Source organism: Psammomys obesus, unplaced genomic scaffold, assembly GCF_907164565.1.
Source record: "Psammomys obesus unplaced genomic scaffold, mPsaObe1.curated_primary_1811, whole genome shotgun sequence".
Lineage (NCBI taxonomy): Eukaryota > Metazoa > Chordata > Mammalia > Rodentia > Muridae > Psammomys > Psammomys obesus.
The window spans coordinates 2,124,448-2,146,049 of NW_026596143.1; the positions used below are offsets into that span (position 1 = coordinate 2,124,448).

The 21,602-nt window shown below is 45.8% G+C and overlaps 1 long non-coding RNA gene across 2 annotated transcripts; it reads left to right on the top strand.

Moving 5' to 3' along the window:
- The first annotated feature begins 5,239 nt into the window (after positions 1 to 5,239).
- LOC129666290 (uncharacterized) lies at positions 5,240 to 17,405 on the top strand. Of its 2 annotated transcripts, XR_008718550.1 has the most exons (3): positions 5,240 to 5,304; positions 5,822 to 5,995; positions 8,360 to 17,405. It is a non-coding gene; the product is annotated as an uncharacterized LOC129666290 (long non-coding RNA). The 2 variants fall into 2 exon arrangements; XR_008718549.1 differs by lacking the exon at positions 5,240 to 5,304 and having other exon boundaries at positions 5,759 to 5,995.
- The last annotated feature ends 4,197 nt before the right edge of the window (positions 17,406 to 21,602 follow it).

Below are 21,602 nucleotides of genomic sequence, written 5' to 3' on the forward strand. Positions count from 1 at the left end.
CTTTTAGTTTTTCTGTAGTGAGGTTATTTACTTGTTTCCTGTGTTTTCCTGAATGTAGTTAGTTTTCCTGGGTTGTATTTTTCCTTCTAGTATCTTCTGTAACACTGGATTTGTGGGTAGGTATTGTTTAAATTTGTTTTTGTCTTTGAATATCCTGCTTTCTCCATCATGATGACTGAGAGTTTTGCTGGATATATTAGCCTGGGCTGACATCTGTGTTCTCTTAGGGTCTGCATGATATCCATTCAGGGCCATTTGGCATTCATAGTCTCTGCTGAAAAGTCAGGTGTGATTCTCATGGGTTTGCCATTATATGTTACTTGCAGCTTTTAGTATTTTTTCTTTGTTCTGTATACTTACTGTTTTGATTATTATGTGGGGGGAGGATTTCATTTTCTGGTGTAATTTATTAGGTGTTCTGTAGGCCTCTTGTATTCTTATAGGCCTCTCCTTTAAGTTGGGGAAATTTTGTTCTATGATTTTGTTGAAAATATTTTCTGGGCCTTGGAGGAGGGAATCTTCTTTTTCCTCTATTCCTATTGTTATTAGGTTTTGTCTTTTCATGTTTTCTTGGATTTCTTGGATGGTCTGTGTCAAGAATTTTTTGGATTTAATATTTTCTTTGACAGATATATTGATTTCTTCCATTGTATCTTCCACACCTGAGATTCTTTCTTCCATCTCTTGTAGTCTATTGGTTATGCTTACCCCTGTAGTTCCTGTTTTCTTCCCTAAATTCTTCCTCTCCATTTCCTCCATTTGTGTTTTCTTTAATTTTTCCAATTCTATCTTCATATCTTGAGTTGTTTTGTTGATTTCCTTCATCTGTCTGATTGTATTTTCCTATTTTTCCTTTAGTTCCTTCAGCTGCTTGTTTGAACATTCCTCTGTCTCTTTTATTTCTTTTAGTGATTTAATTATTTCCTCTCTGAATGGCACAAACTGTTTGGCTGCATCTTCCTGTATTTCTTCACTGATGGCCATAATCTGCTTGTCTTTAACTTTCTCCATTTCTTTATGGATAGCCATGATCTGTTTAGTTTTATCTTCCTCTAATTCTTTATGTATTTTATTTGTTTCCTCTACTATCTCTTCATCAGCATAGATGTGAGGTCATCTTCTTGAATTTCAATTATGCTGGGTGTCCAGGGCTGCTTGCTCCTGGAAAACTTGATTCTGGAGATGCCACATTGCTCTACCTTTTATTGGTTGAGCTTTTAAGCTGGCCTCTACCCATTGGGCTATTTTAGGTGTTAGCTGTTAGTTTCTGCTGCTTCCTGGAATCCTGGTGTGAGGAGAATCCCCTTGGCAGGAAGATGATTTTTCCTGAAGGCCTCCACCACTGTTTGGGTATGGTCACTGAATGGCCAGTGTTTCTCAGGAATTGCCACTGCTCACCTCAGGTTTATAGGCCTGAGTGGTAATCATGGTCATTGGTAGTCAGGGGGGCTCTCCTCTCACCTGTAGAAGTCCTGAAGACAGTTGCCCTGCTGCTGGGTTTCTAGCTCTGAATTTAGTGAGTTGCTGCTGTTACACTCTTTTCCAGGCACAGCCCTCTTAAAGAACCTGCTGATCCCCTAACTCTGGAGTTTTCTCCCAACAGGGAAACTCTGTCTCTGGTGCCCTGGGGCCCACAGTTCTGTCTGGGACAGTGAGTCGGGAATGCAGCAGCTCTCTGGGCTGGCAGCTGAGCGCTCTGCTCTGGGCCGGCTGGGCTGGAGGTTATGCACCATGCTGTGGGCCGGAAGCAGTCAGTGTTCTTAACTACTTAGTCATCTGCCCAGCCCCTCGTTTGGGGGGTTTCTATCACAATACTTTAATCTCTCTGTTCAATCACCTGATGTATTGAAAAACAGCACAGGAAAGCTGTAGCTGCAGCTTTGGCCAGGAAAACAAGCTCAAGGTTGGACAAACTCAAGGTAGGTTCAGTTCTCATTTAGAAATTTGGGTCCCAAACAAACACAAAACAGTGCATCTCCACAAGTATCACAACTCAGGTAAAAATTGGGTTTCATCAAAGTGTCTAAGAATTCATCAACTACTCATATATCCAAGAAATGGGAATGCATACTTTGTACAGTCTTGCCCCAGCCAGCAGGCTGGTAAGAAGACCTGGCCTCTGAGCCCTCCCCATCCCCAACTGTCTCCCTCTGTCAGAACCTTTCTGTCTCTTACCCAGAGTCCAACGATTAGTATCTTAGCAGCAGGGTTTGTACAAGATGCCTTACACGTAGGGAAGAAAATGGCCCAAAGTCTTTGCCAGAATGGCAATATGATAGTGTTCTTCCCTCAAATCTGTTTGTGGTTGGCAGTCCGTGGTCTTCTCAGCCCCACCCCCATCCCACCCCAGCCTCTTCTCTGCCAAGAGTTTGAGCCAAGCCACAATCAAGACCTGGAGCTGACTGATGGCCCAGAGAAGCATGTAGTCATTTGACTCCATCCACAGGCCACTCACATGCACCGAGAAACTGGGCCTGTCACCTACAAGCCCTTGGAGACTTCTCAGTCTCTGACTCTAGGTCACCCCACACAGTAGGAAGCAAGTCCCTGGTCGCCCTAGCTGGTTCAGCAATCAGTGGAGAAAGAGCCAGAGTTGTTCCTTTTCTAATTATTCAGGGCTAAACAGGAGAACAAATGTAACTTCAGCCAAATAGGAAAAACAAAGCACGCACTTCCAAGGTAAGAGGGGTTGGAGGAAAGCTGTCCTGAGGAGCCCCTTTCCCCAGTTTTGTTCATCTTGATGAACTCTGACCCCTTGTTTTGCTCTTTGCCAGGGCAGTCTTACCCAGAGGTCCTATTCACAGTAAAGAGACTAGAAAAGTAATGTCTTCAAATCACAGGAATTATCAGGAGGCTGGCTCAACAGTGGAAATCAAATCTCATAAGCCAATAAAACCAATGTCTCAAATGTCCATGCTCTGGCCCAGAGAATTTGCTCCAGAGTGTGCTTCTTTGCACAGGGAGTAGGGTGCTGCCTGATGGGTGCCCTTCAGCTACAGGATGCCCTGGAAGTTAGAAGCAGGGCAGGAAGAGCCTGTGAGGCCAGGACTGTCCAACAACATTCACCCTGACTGCTTTGCTTTCAGTGTAGCCCAGCAGCAGCTGCAGCAGGACTGAGCGATGCCCTTCCTCCATCATGCCACCTCTGCTCAATGGCCAAGAACACCATTGCACAGTGTGATTCCCCCCGGGAACTGCACACTGCAAGGAGACTTGATGAACCTAGGAGGGATTTCTTCATCAGTGTCTTGGCTATAATTAACTCTGAGTGGCAGCGTTCTACTATGGAATTTTCCTTTCCTTTGGATATTTTTCTTGATTATTTGATAATAAACCTAAACCGTTTAATAATTGGGAAAGAAACATAACACCCATGACTGTGGCTTACCTCTCTCTCTAGAGACCTCAGTGAAATACAAACGGGAGCTCAACTCATAACAAAGTAGCAGGAAGAGATGGCAGCAGTGTGCTTCCAGCATTTTTAGAAGGAAGGAGAATGGAAATTAGTTTCTGGGTTAGCAAACTGTGCCGGCATAGTCCAGACTCGTGCGTGGAGATGTAAGGGGAGGTTGCAGGGGCAGAAGTCAATTGCCCTAGGAAGAAATGATGAGTGGATAGGGCCTGCATCCTCCCTTGTCATCTTGGGGTCTTGGCTGCTAGACCCCAGGCAAACAAAAAAAATCAGAGGTCCCTCCCCACAGGCATTGGCTTGTGAGAATTCAGATGTCTAGATCCCTGTCTGCAAACCCTTGAGCTACCTGGACAGAGTCACCTTTCTTGCTTTACCAAAATGAGCCTGACAACTCAACACACCCTCCCGAGTGGCTGCAAGGTATCTGGACACTAGAGGGATACAACAGAATATTGGAGAAACCCTGCTGTCTGCCGTTGCAGTTTTCCCAGTCGGGATAGCCATTCTGACCTTGGCTTTAAGATTCAGGACCCCCTCTTTCCAACCGGGCCTGGTGCTCTCTGCTAGACTTCATCTGGAGACTGTCTTTAGACACAGATGCCCCTAACCACATTTGATATATGGCCTTTGACACAGCTCCCTGCTAGCTTTTCCCTTCCCACGCCTGCATAGTTATATGCTGTGTTTCCATTCATATGATAGGGGCGTGCTGTTTAATGCAAATCAAGCATCCTTGAAGTGCCTGGTTCCAAGCAATTATATACACCTCCCCTTGGAGCTCCCCCACCCACTCCCCAAGGGGTATATAGCTTTGTTCTCTGGAATTACAGTTGAACTAGTTCCTTGAAGTAGTTCTTGGGGTATGTGATCCCTATACGATGCTCCCCATCCATTCCAGGCATGCTTCTCATCTCGTGTCCCCTCCCCTGACTTTGTGGGCTGCTGGGAGATAGCCCCCAGGCTGGAGAACCACAATAGAGAATCCACTTAACCCAAGGACACAAGTACACACTTGTGTCACCCATTATATATTACCTCAGTGTTTATGCAAAGAGTTAAGACGGACTTTTATCCTTCTCATTTAGCATACAATGTTGTGCATGTTCGTATGCTGCGGAGGCGTATTTATCAGTATTGATCAACACGCTGTGCACTGACCAAATCAGGGCAACATTATTCTTTGTTATTATTATGGGTTGGTGGAGTACATCTGTGTATCCGTGTGGATGTCTTCCTCAATCACTCTCTACTTTTTTTTTTTTTTAAGAGGGGTCTCTGACTGAGTCCGGAGCGCACCAGCTTTGTCTAGATTGACTGGCCAGTGAAATCCAGAGGTCCCCTGTTTCTGACACACCATATCAAAGTGCTCGGGTCACAGGCACATGCCACTATGTATAGCTTTTGCTGGGAATCTAGACTCTGATTCTCCTGGTCCTATGGCCAGTGCTTCAAACACCAAGCATCTCTGATGTGCTTCTTATCATTTCTTCAGGCCCTCCTCTAGTTTTTTATGGAATCTACAACAGTTTATCTTGAACTCGTCATCCTACGTTCTTTCACCCAGGTTGATGGGTGCCTCCAGGCCTTAAGAGCACCAGAGGATCAGGCATGCTCAGCACAGACAACCCAGGAGATCCGCCTCCCAAGAAAACTCACCGTCAGGGAAGCGTCTACCCTGGAACTGAGAATCAGGCAGCTGAGAGTGAGAACAAGGTGGACTTTAGAACTGGTCTCACAGCCTCACCTCTGGCCAGACTGTTTACCATCTCTGACCTTTTCGTCTTACGTGTAGAGCGTGAGGATACTACTACCTCTGCTAATAACAACTTGTAAGTCTGGTTCCAGGAACGCTGGTGTCTCCTTCTGGCTTCTATGGACACTGCACATACATGGTGAGCATAAGACAATCAGGCACACAGACAGACAGACAGACAGACACACACACACACACACGCACACGCACACGCACACGCACACAAAAAAACATATATAAAAAAGTAAGTATAAATAAGTAAATAAATACATAAATAAATGAGGTCTTACTTAAAAAGAAAACAATAGAGCAAAACAGTTTGCAAACTGCTGTTGCATTGACACGAGGCCTTTTGTAAGACAGGAAGGCTCTCCCTGAAGAAGCAAAGAGATGGGCTGGCTTATATGGAGAAAGTTCCTAATAAAGTTCTCAGTTGGAGCCACCTATGCAAATAAGATACGCAGGCTTTCTCAGTGCCAATTGGCTGGTTTTATGTAAATGAAAGATGCAATCATGGTCATTTCTGATTGGTTGAGATTTACATACAACTATAGGTTTCATAGGTTGTATCCAGGCAGCTGATGGATGTTTATCTTAGCAGTTGAAACAGGAATGTGCCCAGGAAAAGTTGTGAAGTCATTCTGCAATTCTTCCAGGAATCCAATCACCTGCGTGACCCCACAATCAGCAAATTCCGGGATCTCTCTGAGTGCTAACTGGCATCCTTCTTGGAGACTCCATTTTACTTAAAGTTCCCAATTGCAAGTGGAAATAATGGAAGTCTTTTGACGGCATCACTAAACATCTGGAACACAAGCTGTGTATCGAAGGTAAGGAATTCCCAGTGCTCTGTGCAGCTGTTAAAGGGTCAGATACTTATTTATGACTGGAGTTGATTGGGATCTGTGTTAGAATTGTATCATGGGATCCATGTTACAATTGGGATCCACTGTGGTAAACACAATCAGGACGGCTTACTTTGAGGTGCCAGAAGAAGCCTGCTAGCTTGAGCACAGCCTGGTCACCCTTTGCACACTTAGAGGCCATGATCTGTGACCTACCTACCCAGCACAGACATCAGGCTCATTAAGAAATTTAGTAAGACGTTGTTTGTAAGCGTGTAAAAGCTTAAACCCACGACATCATTACGTTATTCAACAGCAATTGTTTAGTGTAAAGGGTTAGGGGTAAAAATGTCAAGGGTACAGTGAGTCACAGAGCCCTGCATGGGTTACCGGGAAGGTACTGCTGACATCTTTACAGTTCTATGGCCTCCCGGAGCAGAGCTCTCTTCTGCTGTGTCTCAAGGATTTGGGGGTAGATCCAGTGACAAGGTTTAGAGCTGGACAGGGTTTTCTGTAGAGTTGGGATAAATTGATTTGTTCATATGGCCTAACACAAAGCCTTCATATCTATTCCCCAAAACTAGACCATCTACAATAAACTTTGGAATATTTATTTTGGAGGATATTGGTAAGAAATGTAAGATTCAATTTACGCATTCCTAAAGAAATTACCTCTGAGAAACTCATTTTGTAGGGTGCAGTTAGGGCCACCTCACTATGTTTGAATGAGCTCTCAGAAATGGAAAAGTAATAGCTTGAATGAGATTCTTAAAATTGTCAATTTGAAGACTGGACGCAGACAAGCATATTTCAAATGAAATGAGAAGGAAATAATACTTCTGAGTTTACCTTTATCACTTAATCCTGATGGGATATAAAGGAAGAAATATCAGTTGATATTATTGAAGGTAGGTGAAATAATACTGAAAACATACTGCAACAGGATTGAAGTAACAGAGTTCTCAAGGTGAAGTGCTTCTGTCTGGGTTCAGGACTCACATGGTAAGAGGAGATACTGACATCCAAGACAGAGGGAAGGGTCTCAGTTTTCCAGACTCCAGTTAGAAAAGAACTGAATTATAAAATATTTTATCCATTCTGTATTCCTCATGTCAAAGACAGTCAAAAATACACATATTCACATCAAACTTTCTTGCATGGGCGGTCAACTAAAAACAAAGCCTGAATGTCAATTCTCCTTAACTATCGTCTGCTTCATTCATTTCCATTGCTCATGTGCTATATAGAGCCGTGACTATAAACCTTGGCTTGAGAGTCTCTGAACTTGAGGGAAGGTTTTCTTTGGGATATCACAGGGCTGATAGCAGAGGCTACACATATAACTTGAGGAGTGGTAACTCTGCATGTTCTGGGCATCGCCACTGAAAGAATAGTTATTCTTGGACTGTAACACATGAAGCTCTGTCTGTATTACCTGGTGACCCAGACATATGAAGACCTCTGCTGACTTCAGGAATTATTAATTACTCCTATACCTTGTCTTTGACACCTTTGGACTGGTCACCTCTAAGACACTGGAATATCATTTGGATGAAAAATGGTGTGCATCAAGAGGGAGGTACTAGGCTTCCTACTAATAAGCCACATGGAAGTAAAGTCACTGAGTGAAACAACAAGAGATTAATATATGCTTTGTTATATAGTAGCATATACAGTAGACCTCTGGTCTATAGAATTGAGCCAACCATAATTCTTCACTACTGAACACCTCATCATGGCTTTTTCTCAACGTGAGAATAGTTGGGGTCATGAGTTCAGTCATAATCTGACATCAAATGTCCGCTTCTCCCCATTGGGATAGCCAGGCCCACTGTGCGTTGGGCTGGACTGGAGAGAGGGTGGGTGGAATAAAGGATTTTGGTCTTTGATGAGTGCCGGCAAAGAACATACCCAGGTACAGCTTTGGAAAACTGGTTCAGTTTGCTTGGTGGTGGGGGGGATGTTATTTATAGCCCTGGGGAGGTGGCCACAGTCTCTGGAGCAAGTTTGTATGGCTGTGGACCATTAGCCAGGGCAGGGTGTAATCTGCATACTCAGGTTTATACAGAGGGCCCCGGGGGGGAAGGGTCTTCTAAGGTCAAACAAGGAGTGAAGCCTGATAAATTCTTACTAGGGTTGATGGTGGGAGAGCAGGCTCTGTGACACCAGGTTGGACTGGGGAGGCAGACAACTCCTGCTGTCCTTATGATTGAGGTATCCAGGGTTGTCCCTTCCTCCATAACCCTGGGCCTTCATAGTCCTACGTTAATCCAAGTACACACTGAGGAATACTTAGGTCTAAGAGAGGAAGAGACGGGATGAGTGATGCAAATGCCTCCTTCCTTCCAGGTGCTATGCTATGCTGTTCGCAGACATTCTGAGTTCAACTCTCCCAAAGCTGTCCCAGGGTAACCTGCATTTCATCTCGCATCCCTGTAAACTGCCTGGTCCAAAATAGAATTTCTGTGAGTGACAAGAACATTTGGGAGTAATATTCTCAGGTGCTTGGGTAGTCTGATGTTGGGCAACTTTCAATTTTCACAGCTGAACTTTAAAATCTCATTAAAGCAGCTTTTTGTTGCTATTTGCTGGGTTTAAGTCAGCAGCGATTCGCCAAATGAGCAGGCACAGCGGGCTGTCTCTCCTGGCAAGCATAATAAACACCTACAAAGAACATGATCAAGATGGAAAAATGTGATTTCAGAGTGAGAGCGCTGAGCTCCACCGTGAGAATTGTCTTCATCAGGCCTGACTGATCTTTATAGGTGGGTGACTTTGAAGGCAAGAGACACCTTTCTTCTCGTCCATCAACCGGAGTGTTTGCATTGGCAGGAACCATGGATGGGCAGATTGCTAAGAAGTTTGGAAATTTCACTGTCTGATGCAACCTGGTGTCCTGAATAACTTTAAAAAAAAAAAAAAAAACTGGCCTGAAAAAGATCTCTTCCACTCAGAATAGCTCTATCCCTCAGCTGTCCTTTACCTAGCATTTCCAACAGTTTTCTTAGCACCTACCTAGAAGAATCCCAGGGCAGTACTAAAGCGGTCTCTGTTCACAGCATACTAGTTAGTGCGCTGGGGCATTGCTGGGTGTTACCAGTGAACTGGATACAGGCTCAGAGTCCCAGAGTCCTCCACAGAAGGAAGACAAGTCTTGAAAAGAACTGAGCGTCAAAGAGAAAAACGGGCTGCAGGGAGCACAAGGCAGGGACACAGCCTACAGAGAGCTAAAGCTCTTCAGATATGACCTGCAGATGGTGAACAGAGACATGCGAAAGGACTCGTGGACCAGGGAGTAGGGGGAGGGCCACAGAAGTGGGGACAGGAAGGCATGGAGAAAAGGATAGGTGTGTAGCTCAGTGAGCAGTGAGTTTGCTTACAGTGCGGGAAGCCCTGGATGTTACCCCTAAACCACTTCAGCTGGGCACGGTGGCACATGCCTGCAACCCCAGCACTCAGGAGATGGCCACTCGAGCACCGTTGGAAGCTCAAGGATACCCTTATTCATGCAATGAGTTTGAGGCCAGCTCATTTCTTTCAGAAGGAAAAAAAAGGGGCAGGGGAGAAGGAAAGGAGGGAGGGAAAAAGGGAAGAAAAAAATGCATTCCTTTAATTGAGTGTGAAAAGAGCAAATCTGAGGAACAAAGGAGCCTGAATGCTGGAAATGCCTGACTCCTCCACACTATTAAATACCCTTTGCACCCACAGGCAGATGCTCAAGAACTCCAGGCTTTCCCTGGTGCAGCAGACAATTGTCTTAACTTAGAGAAGGGCTTTCATCTAGCTTCCTCCTTTCCACCTCTCTCTTGTTCCTCCCTAGAGCCACGTCTGTGGATAACATGGGCTCTGCTGACTGTCTCTATTTGCCAGAAGGACCTGTCTCTAAGGGTAGGAATCCATCCCATCGCAACAGGCCGATAAGGAAAAGACTCGAGGACTTAGAACTTTAGGTTCTTTGAAGAGTCTAAAGTCACCTTGTTCAGAGTATCAGAGCTTCTTAAACACTATCTGACAGGCAGGCCGCCCAGTCTTGGAATCTCCAGTCCTTCCTTCTCAAAGGTGGCTCAGAACCTGCCCTGCACACACCTTGATTTCAGGACTCTGCTCAGTAGCAATCAAGGACGTTAATCAGGAGCTGGTTTGCATTAACGGGTACAAAGCCCCTGTTCAGCACTGGGGTAGCGCAGGGGTGGGGGTTGTGGAGATCCCTAGCATCTTGCCTGGGTTGGTAATGAAAACAAGCCACTACTTAGCCTAACTGGCTGTTTATGTTGGGGACAGAGTGCTCCACACTGGCCGCTCAGGGCCTGCAGTGGGGAAGCTGCTGACAGGCCGGGGCGGCGGATAATGTGAGCATTCATTCACTCCAGCTGCTGTTTGCCTCGCACTCCTGTGTGGAGGAGAAGGAAATGGATAAGAGCGAAGAGAAATGAAGGGCCGTGAAGGCCATTTAGAGAAGCCAGCTTCCAGGCCACCCTGTAGGGAAGGTCACGCTGGAGAGTTGAGACACAGTGTCTGCTGAGTAGTGCGAACTTTTGTTGCCCAGCTTGCCCATGTCTAAAATAAGGCTAGTTAAACATTTCTAGCATTTCCAAATATTCTTCATGATATTTCCCCCCCAATGAGCTGCTTGCTTAGGAAGGGTGGATAGACCCAATGCCCTTCAGTCACTTTGGATGCAGTTCATCCTCTTTTAACCCATACGAAAGAGCTGGGTCAGTTACTTTGGCAGTCCCTCCCTCTGGCATATACCGATAAGAGGCCCTGACTGGGAGTCCCTGACCCATTCTCAACCTCAGCCACACGAACATGACCTTGGAGCAGTTATGTAACTGTTCTGGTCTTCTGTTGCCTCACTTTGAATATGGACATGATAACCACTGCCTCACCTCCCACAGTGGCTCTACAAGTGAGGTGAGCAAACAGCTACCAGTTTCTTCATATAATAACCAGGACATCTCCCAGGGCAGATGTGGCAAGAGTGTATGCAAAGGGCCACATAGTGAATACTGTAGGCTCTGGGCACTCCATCGGGGCTCAGCTGAATGGATTTTTTTTTGTGGGTTTTTGTTTTTCTTTTGTTTTGGTTTTTGTTTTGTATACTCCTTGGAAACCCTGACAGTTATTGTCAAGCTCATGGATGATAACAAACCATAGGCTGGACTTAACACGCAGGCAATTATCTTCCAGGCCTTGCTAAGCACTAGCAACAGACAGACGCCAAAGTTAGGGTGAAAAAAAGAGCCCCTCTGTATCGAAATAAATAATATATGAAGTTTATGCAGCCATAAATGAATGTGTTCTGAATATTTTCTGACTTTTGGCCTGTACGTGTAAAATTATTTGAATCTCAGTGCCTGTGCCATGGTGGCAGGTTTTCCTCTCTGTGGCAAATACCGGAGAGAAACAACTGAAAAGGAATAAGAGCTCCGTTTGGCCTTATATCTTCAGAGGCTGCAGCCCATGGTAACTGGGGCCTGTAATGAAGCAAAACATCCATTGATGGATGAGTCCATGGAGTTAGAAACTTCATGATCCAGTCACCACCCAACAACTGGATCCTCCAAATGGGAGCAGAGTCCTCAACGCATGAGCCTTCCGGGGCACACTGCATGCTCAAACCATTGCAGCCACTTTGTTCCAGTAATCAGTCTCAGTTGCTGGTCTTAAGCATGCTGTCAGATCAAGCCTGGAAGCATCTCGAAGTCAAGCCTTTGGCCTCACCTGGCCAAAGCCTTCATTCCTAAGAAGCTCACCAAGTCCGCCTATCAACGAAGTTCTCAAGGAGTTCTCAGGTTCTTTCTTCCAGTTTGCTTTCTGTTGCTGTGATGAACATTGAGGCCAAAAGCAACTTGAGGAGGAAAGGGTTTATCTGAACTTATACTTCCAGATCACAGTCTATCACTGAAGGGAGACAAGGCAGGAACTCAAGCAGGAGCTGACGCAGAAAGCACAGAAGAAGAATGCTGCTTACTGACTGGATTCTTGGCTCACATTCAGCGACTTTCCTTCTTTCTTTCTTTCTTTCTTTCTTTCTTTCTTTCTTTCTTTCTTTCTTTCTTTCCTTCCTTCCTTCCTTCCTTCCTTCCTTCCTTCCTTCCTTCCTTCCATCTGCCTGCCTGTCTTTCTTGCTTTCTGCCTGTCCATCTGTCTGTCTGTCTACCTTGCTTGGTTGATTTGGTTTGGTTCAAGACAGGATTTCTCTAAGTAACATCCCTGACCATCCTGGAACTCACTTTGTAGACCAGGCTGGCATTGAACTTACAGAGGTCTGCCTGTCCTTGCCTCCCAAGCACTGGGATTAAAAGCATGTATCACCACCACCCAGCTCAGCTATCTTTCTTAAATAGCCAGGCTTACTTGCTATGTATGGTACCATACAGTGGGACCTTCCCAAATCAATTAGCAATCAAGAAGATGCACCCACAGACTTCTCTTCAGGCTAACTTGATGAGATACCCAGCACCATGGGCTGAGCAAAGGTTTTTAGCCTATCCAGCTTGCGGACAGCCATTTTTGGGCTACCTAGACCATGTCTTATGAAGCAACCTAATAACTTCCCTTTGTAATATAAATTAATGTTGTAAGTTCTGTTCCACCGGAGAACTCTGTCTAACACACTCACACCAAAGCCAATGCCCATGCTCTGTCTCCTACGGCAAGTCAGGTCCCTGCTCACTCTGTAAATCTCTTCCTTCCTAGCCTCATCCCTTGTTTTAAGGTAGCAGAAAAGCCACAGCAAAAAGCTCTGGGTGAGTATGTAAAAGTACAAGCAGTGCTTATTTCATCCTCTTTCCAAGCATTTCCAAAGAGAACCAGTGGGCCATAACTCTTGTCTGGACTAGAACAATGAAAGCAGCTCAATGTCTGTCTGTCTGCCTCATTCTCTCTCTCATACACACACACACACACACACACACACACACACACACACACACTAGAGGCGGTGCCAACTGGATACCTCTTGCCTTGGTTGATAACCACTGAGACACAGTGCAATAATGCAGCTAGGTAGAACAGGTTCTGAGGTGGCTTCTGCCTTTTTTTTTTTTTTAACAGAGAGGATTATGAGAGCCTGAGAGGATGTGTGCCTTTCAACACGAGGGCTGAGCCTAGAACATACGGTCCTGTTCATTTTCTATCACAGTCTTCTCTTGTTCAAAGTGTCAGCTGTCCCGAAGGTCACGTGGTTCCAGAGCCTCCTCATTTCATCCTCCGTGACAGTCATTTCCAGCCCAGATGACAAGTGCTGTCATTTCTATTTCAAATACATTGCTTCCTCTGGATCATGGTGCTTTTTGCTTCATATCATCTTAGCATATAAGGATAAGACCCAGAGCTCAGGGTAGCTGTTTCAGCCTCACTCAGAGCAGAGGAAAGCGCTGGTGCCCCAGCATAGGCTGCACCTCCAACTTGGATGAAGGCACTTGTAAATGCCTGACCCTGGTCACGAGAGGGAAGCCTAGATGGCTTAAAGATATATAACGACCCTCCCAGGCAAAATAACAAAACGGACCCATCGCAAAGAAAATCATCTGCATTGTTTCCCCTCATGAGAAAAATACCTTAAACATGAAAACCCAGCAAGAGCCGTGCCTAGCAACCATCACACACACGATAATGGCAGCTTGTGTGAGCGGGAGTCTGAGAAAAGCATTTCATTTCTAAGGTAAAGCATCTCAGGAAAGGAACAAGGCAGGTTAATGAGCCTCAAAGATAAGTGCTTTCTTTGGGAATACTGCACAAACATCACTTTCTTAATAAAAGCACAAAGAAAGGAGATCGATGCCTTCCTTCCCTGGAACTATGGAGATACAGGTTAAAAGCCGCTTAGGAAAGAGCGGAGTTTGACAGATCCGTGACTCACACTAACTTCAGTTACGGCTGAATTTCACCACACAGCGGATAAGGTTCTCCTTGGTCTGGCCTCAGCTTTTCTTTCCGATCCTTGTCTGTGTCACTGTATCGAACGCCTCCTCACCTGTCTGGTAACCTGCTTATACCTTCCCAATATACTGCCTCTCTTCCTTTCTCTTTCTCCTTCTCCTCTCTCTTCTCCTCCTTCACCTCTGTGCCTTTGCATTGCCTGTGTAGAAGCGCCTTTCCCCATTGCCTGACACTGTAAACTCCCACTCTTCTTTCAACATGGAGTACAAACGGCCCCCTGTGAGGCCTCCTCTGAACCCCATACACAGTTACTTCTCTCTTCTCCCTGTATGGATGTGGACATGCTTCCATAATGAAACATCTAAGTTCTCCAGGAAGTAGTCTATGTGTTTCTCTCTTCCCACAGTGTGAGCTCCTGAGCCTAACCCAGGGCCAGAACACAGTAAGCTCTTAGAAATGTTGACTGAATGAATAAGTGACTCGGAACCAGAGCTCAGAAGGTTGGGAGATCCCAGCAGGGTGGCTGGGGACTCTGCTTAGTGATATCCACTTCAGGGTCTTTAAAGTGATCTAGTGATGGACAGGAAGAAAATGTAACTCCTGTCCATGTTTATTCATCACAGAGTATCCATGGGAACAAACTCTCCTTATATTATTTCATACAAACTGATGGAGGCACATGTATTTACACGAGAACGGGTATGTGTTTAAAATGGCAGACCATAACTATAAACAATAGAGAGGCATTCAAGGAGTCCAAACAGGGAAAACATGAACGCACAAGAGAGTAAAAGAATCTGTCTTGAAGATAAGGTGTTAAGGACATCAGTCTTGAATGGAGCACCAAAGAGGCTCATGCATAAGGAATAAGAGACTAGACAAGTGTGGGGCACTAGGTTTTGCCGCAGGAAAACCTACCAAGGAATTTCTGTTATGGTCTTCAATATTACTAAGCTGGTAGGCAGCAGTTAGGAACTCAACGGAGACCCTCAAAGGCAACAGGAAAGAAGCTGAACTCGGAGGGAAAAGCAGACAGCCTCCCCCCCCCCCAAGGCTTACATTCTATAGGGTCCTTTTAGAAGTGTTTCCCTACTTGTGTGGAGGGCAACAAATCAGGACTCTCCATCAGGCCTGTCCGACACCAGCATGCAGCTTCTTAGAAAAGTCTATTTATAGCCTCTCCTTATTGCAGCACACCGCAGTGGCCCTGTGGGTGGCCTGCCAGCTGGTGTGGGCCCAGGCTGGGTGAGTGACCCTCTTCTGGCTGCTTCCTGTTAGTTTAGGAAGCAACAAAGCAGGTGGATTTGTTTGTCTGTTGAGCAACCTGCCGATGTCTTGCCTAGCCTGACTCTCTCCCTTTAAACATTAACCACTTTTAAAACCCTGTGTTTTATGCTCAAGGCTGGGAGTGGGGGGCGGCGGGAGACAGGCACTAGAAAAGAAAGAGAAAGAAAAAAAAAAGGAAAGAGAGGGGAAGGAAACCTCCAACAATAATTCGCCTACTTCATAGAGTTTAGGTGTCCCCTGGGCTCCGGGAGTTGGGGGCGCCATTTCCGTCCTCAGAGACAGACCCCTGGTGAAGGAAATACATCAGAAAAGGAAACAGAAAAAAAGTGGGGGCGAGTCCGCTGCTGAAATTGGGCCTTCTCCTGGGACCCTGTGCTCTCCAAAGGCTCAATGGAAGAGACGGGAAAAGACAGGAATCTGAAAATCACCAGGGTCTTCATTAAACTTGAGTAAATAAAACAGACTCCGTGGGGTAATGACGTTGGGGTTTCTCAGTTGGTAGGTAGATCTCTAAGCTGGGGTTCTTTGCTTTAGGGCGGAGCCCCAGTTCTCTGTCCAGCTCTCTGAGAGATACCGAGGTAAGCGGTCATGGTCACAAGGGGGCGCTGCTCTTCCAAAGTGAGGAGGAATGGAGCTTGGCAGCCCCCAGGGACGGCAAGACAGGATGCTAGGGGAAGATTTGGGGACAGGAAGTGGGAAAGAGACAAAACCTCAGCTGCAAACTAGAGAAGGTAAACAGCCATTACCAGAGGCACGGGGTTCACGCAGCAGACTGGTGGTGTCTGTGTGGTTTAGCCTGGCCGCTGGTCCTTAGCATGAAAACTATGTCTTAGCTTTCTGAAGGCAGACTCTATATAGAGTATTGGACATAAACGCCACCTTTAGCAGCCAGTCTCTAGTTGGTCAGGCCTCTCCTTTGTTACAGACCTTTTGGCTATAGTCCATTTCTGATCTCCAAATTCCAGAAGAACTAAAACCCCAGGGCGTGGGAAGGGAAGATAATTATCTTGGCCCTGTCTCCTGCAGCTCCCTGGTTCTTGGCAGCTCTGTAATCATGACCCACAGGCTAGTTACATCCAGCTGGCTGCCTACTGCCATGAAGAGGGTGCTCCTGGTGGCCGCTAGTGACCTCTGCCTTGTCATCTTCAGATTGTGCTCCGTCCTCATTGAATTAAGATAATTGTGTTTCTCTTAAACTGGGCTTAAGGTGCACCTTTACCCTTTGGAAATGTGCAGCCCAACCATCATTTGGGTCATTTTTAGCACTTAGTCCAGGTGCATTTTCCTGCACTCCCTTCGCCGGCACTCCTCCACCCTGCCTGTGAGTTTTCTCTCTGTGAATTCTTCTTTTCTTTTCTTCCATCTGAAGTCCCGATCTCATCTTTTTTCTTCTCCCACTGAGAGGCTTGACCCGGTGTGAGTGGTGTTTGTTTAGGTGAGTTCCATCCACTCCCTTCCAAGTTCTGGGGGTAGAGATCTCACATAAGCCTCTTGAACCTAATGGTTAGGAATCCCACTCAGATTCTCAGACTCTCAGCTCTGACAACTACCAACCAGCTCTGCCACCATGGGCAGGTTTCTTCAGTATCCTAAGTCTCAGTTTCCTCACCTGTAAAGTGGAAAAAGAACCCTACTTACTATTCTGGGTAAATAAGCCAAGGCTTGTCCAGCATATCAAACATAACCCTCAGTGAATGTTTGCCCTTCTCATTATGAATATTTATATCCTCACTTTTACTCTAATCCCTACGGGTTTAGTCTAGTAGATGCTAATAATGTTTATTGAATTAGCAATTAAGATATGTAACTGCATCTATACATTAGGACGTTTTAAGAAGGCATAGACAACTCAATATATCCATTCATACATAAATATTTTATGCCATTTCCTGTCTGTGAGGATTTGCTTAGAGTGGAATTAATCTAAATAAGCTCAGGCAACCTCCTTGCCACCCTCTCCCTTTGTGCTCATTGCTTTAAGCTGCTTTTCTCGTTTCTTTCCCCATCGTTATGTTTGCTGCCTGAAGAGTCAACCTGGAGAAAATGGTGGCTGCTTAAAAGGACTTTAAACTGTGTCTCTGTCCTCTAGAAGAAATGGCTGCAAGATTCATTCCACCAAGCCTTTTGCTGTTTGAGCTTGGCCTGTCTTCCTGTCCGTCTCCACCTTGTGGAATGGGGGTGGGGAGGAGAACTAAAGAAAGCCTGTGTCCTCCTCTTTGTTTGCAATGGTCCATGATTATCTTTGTGCGGGGCTGAATTTTCAATTTTACTAATAGAAATTAATCGCTACACAGGGTTCTAAACTGTAATGGCTTGCTTTTGGTCTTTCAACTTTACTGTAGTATAAAAGCAATGGGCATTCGGGAAACACCACACCTTGAAATCTGAATGGTTCTCCTAGGTGTTGGGTGGGGCAGAAAGCCTCAGCTCCCATCAGTCATGTCCACCTGCAGGCAACAAAGGGGGCCTCTACAGTAAGGTGGTTGCTAGGCGAGGTTGCTTTTATAGGTTAGCTGTTTGCAGTGAATTTTCAGCTTACTGCATTTTCAAGTGACATTAACAGGTTTATTGAAACCAAACCCTGTTGTTAAGTCACTGTTGTCCTAATTCCCTGATGAGGAAAGTCTGAGAACGAAAATCGGTACTGCAGCGCCTGCTTGCCCTGCCCCATGCTTGTTTTTAAAACCCAAAATTCCTAGAGGTGACTGTAAGGCGGAGAGGCAAATGTCTGGAAACTGAGTCGCCCTTCCTTTGACTTCAGGAATTTCTGAGGAAAGATAGCAAAGGTGGACTAAGCTCTGAATTTAAAAAAGAAAAAAAGAAAAAGGAAAGAAAAGGAAGAAGAAAAAGCATCTTAGAGATTCTCACTAGATAATAAAAAAATTAAATATATAGGTGATAAGTCAGTCCCAGATCACCTGTTACTGTTGTTGCTCCTTCTCGTGAAGGGAGCCACGAGGCTGCCGTTCTGCCTCTCCCCAGAGATGGACGCTCCCCTGCACTGCCTCAAGATAAGAAGCGCATCCTGAACTTCTACCCCTCCCACTTCAGCCCGCTCATCCCTCTTGCACCCAGGGTGGCTTACTTGGAACCCATTCTCTCTTCTGGACCCCTGTTTATCATATTTTAGTCCGTGTTAGTTTTGGAAAGCATTTAAAAAAAATCACATTTACTTGTTTCCCTTTCCTTAAGATTGTGCAAGATACCCACTGGGCCCAGGCCTGTCTCACCCACTCAAGGTGGACTGTGCCAGCTCTGTCTTCCCACTGCTCTTGATTGATAGATAGTGATGGCTGTGGGTACGCTTTCCTGTCTCAACATGGAACCCAGAAACCTAGCAGTACAAGTATCATGCACTCAGTGACTGGGTCATCATCACTCTTCCCCAGGTCCTGTCAGAGGCCACGAGGCAGAAAGAGCAGCAGGGAGGAGTGGTGAGCTCTGACTTATATTCTGTTTCTGGCTGCTCCTCCATGCAGGGAGAAAAGGAATGGGGCCAGTCAGCAGCAGACTCTACAGAGCGTATATTGACAGCAAAACCTGGAGGAAGCATGGGGCTACTGTTGGATCTAGAATATTCAAAGACTTGGTTTCTCGTTGGTGCTTGGAGGTGTGGTGAATACTTAAAAAGGCAGTGGGAAGTCTTTGAGTCTTCCTTGAAGGAAGCATGCCCTCCGAGGCGAAGCTGGAACCCCAATCTAGCTCTCTTTTATTTCCCTCCTAGTCCGTTTGATGAGTTTGCTCTGCTCTGTGCTGCCACTCCCACCAAAAACCTAAAAATAATGGCTCTAACTGATCATAGGTTAAATCTAAAACAGTGACCAAAATAAACCTTTTCCCGTCATAAAATAATCATCTCAAGCTCCTCATTAAGGTAACAGAAGCAAATGACACACAGGACTATTGAGGAATTAGCAGATTTTTCTCATTTACAGCTCAAGCACCTCTGACTGGTCAGCGGTAGGAGGGGTTATCGTGAAGAGATGTTAAATGATTTGGACCTTATCCTGTTGCCAAGGTCTGTCATCAAATAAGTAAAACAAAGAACTGGAAAAAAAAAAAAAAAAAAAAAAAAAAGCATGGGAGCTTTAAGTCTTCCATCAAAAACACCCTGTCTGGCCTCCTCCCTAAGGGTGTGCGAATGATGGTGTGAGCGAACGAGGCACCCCCAAAGCAAGCAGTAGGTGCATGCTTGACCTCCAGAAGCTGCTGTGGCAAGTGGGGATTGTCACCCCACATCTTCAGGGCACTGGGCCCCACTATCGAAAAGCCTCCACTCTGTCAAGTCTGTTTTGCTGCAGCTCCTGGAATGCAGTGAGCTGGGTGTCACCGACATCATCGTAGGAGATGGCGAGATTCGGGACGCCTGCAAAACGACTTCCTATCATGGGAGTGGTTTGGCAGCCAGACTGCAGCTTTGTGCAGACATGTGCAGAGAGTCTAGCCAGGAGAAATGACCACTCGGAGTTTCTCTACACTGTTCTCTGCAATTTAACATTCAGGGAGGAATACTGGGAAGTGAGGAAGAACGGGTACTAGAAATCCATCAGCCAGAGCAGACACAGTAGACAGTGCTGGCTGCTTCTACTGCTGAGAACATGGATATGAAGAAAGTAAAAGCATGCCCTATGGTAGTCTTACTTCTCTGCACGGCGGCTGGGGGAGATATTGATGAACTGAATTGGTTCATCTAACCACACGATTTCTCAGAGCCCTTAGGACATGGATAGACTGTGGATTCAAAGCACTTACTTGTATATGCTCTTTCTCAAGCTGATCTGACTATCAAATCCCTGGCTGTTTCCTGGATCACACTGTCTCAAGGCCTCCCAATGCCTTCCAGAACTGTTAGCATTCCCTCGGTTCTAATGTCAGTGGGAGAGATGTCAGGTTCCAGAGGAAGTCAGAGGAAATCCATAATACAGGGAGAGAGAGGAAGAAGGATATGGACTCCTGCCACACCATATCTTTAGCCCTCTCTTCTTTCCTGCTAAGCCTTGCCCTACAGCCTCCAGGTAGGGGCCTGCTCCCACAGCTCATAGCCGGCCCCGCTTCTCAGTGATCTCAGCAGCTGGACTGGCCTCTTCTTCTCTTTGTTTATTTTATGTATTTACTTTTTAATTCGTTCCTTTTCGACTTTTTGAGACTGTGTTTTCCTCAGATTCTCAATTCTCCTGCCTCAGTGAATCCTGATTACAGATGTGTACCGTGATACCTGGCCCCTTATTGTTCTGGATTCTTTATTTCCTACATGCACACGTGCATAAGCATGCCCACGTGTCCACTCTACCTTCCTAGGCACCACTTCTGGATGACCCCAGAGCTCATCAGTTCAACTCGGTCCAGCTAGCCGGCTTGCCTTGGAGATTGCCCTATCACCACACACACCCCCTGCTGTAAGTGGCCCTGAGGACCTGAACTCTGGTCCTCACACTTGCACAGTACGTGTTTCATCCACTGAGCTGTCTCCCCAGCCTCCCCTTAACAATTTTAACCCCGGAGCTATGTCATCTATACCCTCTTGTTGACATAATTTTGCCCCAGAAAGCAGTTTTCTTCCCCCGTGTTTTTTAAGCTTTCTGATTGGTTCTTTTTGAGAGGAGGGCACGTGCTCACGCTGCTCTGTGATGTACCTCTGCTGGTAGTAATTATTTTCACTAGCTTCTGCTAGCTCCCGGGGTTCAGTCTGCTTTACAGTCTTCGTGTTATCTCCCTTGTTGTAATGTCTGATGTTTTTTGGGCTTCCTGCCTTTGCAAACAAAGAGAAATTTGTTTTTGCTTTCGTATTTATTACAAGAAGCATGTGGGTGGTTTTGCTTGTTGTAGGATGGTGTTTGCAGAAATCGTTTTCCCAAACTGCCCTGCGTAGCTGGCTGCTTGGGTTTAGTTATGTTTCCGTGTGCCCCCAAGAGCCCAGGGTACGAGTTTAGCCCCCGTTGGGAGGCTGTGAGGAGTGGTGGGGCCTCTAAGGAGTGGAACCAAGGACTAGGGAAACATCTTGTATGGTAAAACGCTTGCTTTTCGGGCAGGAAGATCTCAGTTGAGATTCCCAGTGCTCATGTCTTTAAAACCTGGCTCTGGTGGCACATGCCTATCATCTGACTGCTGGGGAGGCAAAGAAAGGAAGACCCCTGGGATTCGCTGACCAGCCAACCTAGTACGAACTTGAGGTTTAGTGGGGGATCCTAGCTCAAAAATAAGATAGAGAGTGAATGTGGAAGACAGACAATGTCATACGCACATATACAAACGTGCACAGGTATACATGATATGACACACACACACACACTCACAAGGTAGAGCTAAGTGGAAGGTGTTTAAATTGTTACAGGTGCTCTTTGAGAAGATTAACATAGTTCCCAGGAGACCCAGTTAGCTCCTGTGTGAGCCAGTTTCTATAAAGGGCAAGCTTGGCTCT